This window comes from Hevea brasiliensis, chromosome 12, assembly GCF_030052815.1.
Source record: "Hevea brasiliensis isolate MT/VB/25A 57/8 chromosome 12, ASM3005281v1, whole genome shotgun sequence".
Taxonomy (NCBI): domain Eukaryota; kingdom Viridiplantae; phylum Streptophyta; class Magnoliopsida; order Malpighiales; family Euphorbiaceae; genus Hevea; species Hevea brasiliensis.
The window spans coordinates 35,689,556-35,694,422 of NC_079504.1; positions in this window are offsets into that span (position 1 = coordinate 35,689,556).

Below are 4,867 nucleotides of genomic sequence, written 5' to 3' on the forward strand. Positions count from 1 at the left end.
ATAGTTGTCATGTTAACCACAGGACTGAAAGTCTCAGCATAATCTACCCCATCTTGCTGAGTATAATATTTTGCCACCAAGCGTGCTTTAAATCAATCTACCATCCCATAAGCTTTTCCTTTTAATTCTGTAAATCCATTTCACTACAAGAAATTAAAAAAATAGTTACGAAAATTACCGATCAAATATACTGAAATTTCATAGGTAATCAGTGATTATCGATGAATTATCGACGAAATTTTTTCGTCCGCAAATACTAAGGTAGGTAATTTTTACCGACGAAAAAAATGTTGTCGCTAAATTTACCGACGAATTATTTAGCAGGTAAATTTAATTTTTTTTGTAGGTAATTTCGTAGGAGATTTTACTCTTATAAATTACCGACTATTTCACGACAAAATTTTTTGTTGGTAATTACCGACGAAAACAAATTTTCGTAGCTAATTTTTATTTAATATTTTTTAATTTAGTCTTTACTTTTTAATTTAATTTAATTTTTAAATTTTTTAATTTAAATTAACTTTTAAATTTAATTTAATTTAAAATTTAATTTAATTTAATTTAATTTAAAATTTTCAAATTAATTTTTTAATTTTTAAATTAAATATTAATTATTTTAATTAATATTTTTTTAAGATTTAATTGACTTAAAAAAAATTATTAGTGGGGCCCAACATAGGCCCCATATATGTGACTATGCCACAATTGCTCTATGTTGGAGAGTAGTTCTCCTTTTATAAATAAACTCACTATCCTCTAATCTATTCCCAAACGATGTGGGAATTTCATATTTTTTGTGATTTACCGATGAATTACCGACTAAATATATTTTGTAGGTATTTTTTTAAAATTTTATTTTCTATTTTCTCCTTAATATTACCTACGAAAACCGTTTCGTTGGTAATTACCGATGAAAACAATTTGTAGCTAAAATTTTTTAAGTTTTTTTAAAATTTTTTTCCTATTTTCTTTTTAATATTACCTACGAAAAGTATTTCGTTGGTAATTACCGATAAAATACTTTTCGTAGGTAAATTTTTTTTAGTTTTTTAAAATTTTTTTCTCTAAAATATTACTTACGAAAAGTTTTTCGTTGGTAATTACTGACGATAAATTTTTCGTAGGTATTTTTTTTTAATTTTATTTTCTATTTTCTCCTTAATATTACCTACGAAAACCGTTTCGTTGGTAATTATCGACGAAAATAATTCGTAGCTAAAATTTTTTGAGCTTTTTAAAATTTTTTTCTTAATATTACCTACGAAAAATATTTCGTCAGTTTACCGACGAAATACTTTTCATAGGTAAAATTTTTTTAGTTTTTTAGAATTTTTTCTCTATTTTCTCCTAAATATTATTTGCGAAAAGTTTTTCATTGGTAATTATCGATGAAAATTTTTTCGTAGGAAATTTTTTTTTCAGTTTTTTAGAATTTTTTTCCCTATTTTCTCCTTAATATTACCTACGAAAAACTTTTCGTTGGTAATTACCGACGAAAAATTTTTCGTAGGTATTTTTTTTTTATAGTTTTTTAGATATTTTCTTCTCTATTTTTTCTTAATATTACCTATGAAAAACTTTTCGTTGGTAATTATCGACGACAAATTTTTCGTAGGTATTTTTTTAAAAAAATTTATTTTCTATTTTCTCCTTAATATTATCTACGAAAAGCGTTTCATTGGTAATTACCGACGAAAAAAATTCGTAGCTTAAATTTTTTTAAACTTTTTATATTTTTCTTCTCTATTTTCTCCTTAATATTACCTACGAAAAGTATTTCGTTAGTAATTACCGACGAAAAAAATTCATAGGTAAAATTTTTTAGCTTTTTAGAAATTTTCTTCTCTATTTTTTTCTTAATATTACCTACGAAAAACTTTTCGTTGGTAATTACCGACGAAAAATTTTTCGTAGGTATTTTTTTTAAAATTTTATTTTCTATTTTTTTTCTTACTATTACCTACAAAAAACGTTTCGTTGGTAATTACCGACGAAACATTTAGTCGTTATTTTTATTATTTGGTTGCTAATTTTGCCGCTAATGTTAGGCACCACTTTTACCTATGAAATTACATCTTCGGTAAAGTTTTGATCGGTAATTAGTTGATAATTTCATCGGTAAAAATTAGTTTAAATTTTATTTCTTTTTTTCGTATGTAAAGCGTCGGTAATTCGTTGGTAAATTACCAACGAAATTATGTAGTCGGTAATTTTCGTAATTATTTTTAACATTTCTTGTAGTGTTTGTTCCCTATAATATTTTTATCAGTTGGTTTGGGAACTAAATCCAGGTTTTGTTCAAAAGTAGTGCATTAGTAAAAATTTTCATCAAAAATTTCACTCTTCTATACTAAATATCAAAACTTAATAAATACACTATGTACACAATGAAATGAATTTATCAATTTTAATTATAGAATAGAATAAAAATGAAAAATTAGAATGAAATTATCGGTTTTAATGGGTTGAAATGTTTATTTAATTATGAATTTGAATCATGAAATGGGCTAAGATAAAATTATGAAGAATAATTAGACTTTATATTAAAAAAGAGAAAACTTAGTTTGCTCTTGGGGATAGCATATTAATCCAGTCATAGGGCAACGTTAATCCACAGAAGAATACAATTATTCAGAGCAGTTCTTGATGGATTGTTGGGGAGAAATCTCTCAGGCTATGGACAATCATCCTTCGAATGAAGAATTAAATTAGTTGGTCATCTTCCTACTATGAAGTATTTGGAAATCCAGAAATGCTCTCTTATTCAATGTGCAACAATGTGATATTAATAGTGTGATTAACTATGCTATTTCCTACTTATGAAGCAAGGAGACCTCAGGTCAATTGTCATGTTTCACAGAATTCAGACATGTTTCACAGAATTCAGAGGCCAGCTTTCATGCATGGATGCCACCTCTGCACAATATCTTCAAAGCTAATTTTGATGTTGCTGTTAGTAGTAAGAAAGGAAGAGGGGCCTCAACTGCTATTCAGCGAGATTCTAGTGGTGTAGCAAGAGAGTGGAGCTATCAAATCCACCAACACATGGTAGACCCTTTGATCTTAGAAGGCCTTGCATGCAGGGATGCTCTTCAACTCACTACAACAAAATATACTTTTTATGGCCAATTTTCAGTGGGGAAAAAGAAATCGCCACTAAATCTATGCAATCCACATCTTACAATGGCGAAAGCACAACGCGCCCTTGTTTCTTTAGTATGTGTGGCGATGAGACCACCCTCACCCCAGATGAAGAAAAAAACGCGCGAGTTAAAGTGCGCCAATGCCTTATTTTGGCAGGAAAAATATTAAACATATTTTAAAGAAAAATTTTGAGAGAAAATGTTTTATTTTTTATTTTGCAAAAAGTACTACATCTTGTCTATGTTTCTCTTAACCATCTTGTTATCCCTTAGATTTTAGCCCTAAACCTTTAAAACTAGTTTCTTTTTCTATCAAAATGCAGTGAAATCAATTCTCTTACATGGCTTAATTCAATCAGAGGAAGGTTGTTACTCTAGAGCTCCTGGGCAAAGAAAATCGAGTAGGTTAGATTCAGTTCCCTTTCTAGGTGTTATTCTCGATTTAATTACTCAAATCTATAAACTCCTTTCTCTTCTTTATCATACGATTTCTGAAACACCTAAAAGATCAGCCTTGGAACTCAAACCTAAGGCAATGAATCTTGAGTTTAAATTAAATGAGAAGATATTGGAGATTGAATCGACCGAAAAATGACCATCTTCAAAACCAGATGTTATGAACACTACCCCATTACCGTTTGCCATTCTACCAATACCCAATTGGATCAATTATCTTCGCTCTTTTCTTTTTACCCTTTTCCACTCCTTTGGTCTTTCTTGATTCATGCTTCCCACAACATTGTCAACGATGGCCTCTTGGGTTTCACTTTGTTGAGCTACTTAATCTCCACCATGTTTTCTCTTATAAATACTGTTATGAAGGAGGAGATGATTTTGGTTGTTGGCTTGTGCTACTTTGCCCTTGGTTTTTTTTGGTAGCTTTTGTTGTTATATGGTGTCTTTGTTTTAATTTCTTTCATGTGTGGGTCTTTAATCTATTTGTGTTATCCTGTCTATGTCGTAGTTGTTTAATTCTATTTGGAATTACTACTTTGTGTTGGTTTTTACGGCTATTTTTCTATTCTAATTTGGGTCTGCAAGTGTTGGGTTTGGTGGGAGGTAGCAGGTTCTGTTTGGTTTTGTCTTAGTTGCAGGGTGTTGCTGTGTTTCATATATTTTTGTTTGATGATGCAAGCCTTGGCCAAATGTTGTAAAGGAAAGCACAATTCATTCAGCCATGGAAGATGGACCGTCCCTCACCCAAGCACAAACACACCAGCACATACACAAACAACTCAACTTCTAACAAGATAGACAACATTTTAGAATAAAGAGGACTTTCATTAACTTTGAAAAACAGAAAAAAACAAGTTATAAGATGTCAATGGCACTTGAAACACAATAGCAACCTGTGCTAGAGTTTCTCAAGTATAAGCTTGAGATATTACAAGTGACAAACTTGTAATAAATATAAGTTCTAGGTGGAACTTAGCAAAGAACATAACCTCACAAGAGTTTCAGTTTGAGAGCTTGAAGCTTCTCTACAATGGAGGAAGAAGATACAATCCCAAAATCTCCAGCAAAATGAGAGAGACTCCCCTTTTTAGAGGTGAGTTTCTGCCAAGCATGGCTATTACCCAATGAACCATGCTTGGCTTGGATAATTCCCTTAGTCTTTCTATAAATGTTTAAATTACAATACCATAAAAAAAGCCCTCCCAAATCAGATCATAATCTCTTAAAAATATTCTTTGTCTTGTAGTCTAATTTGGTAAATTAGCTTT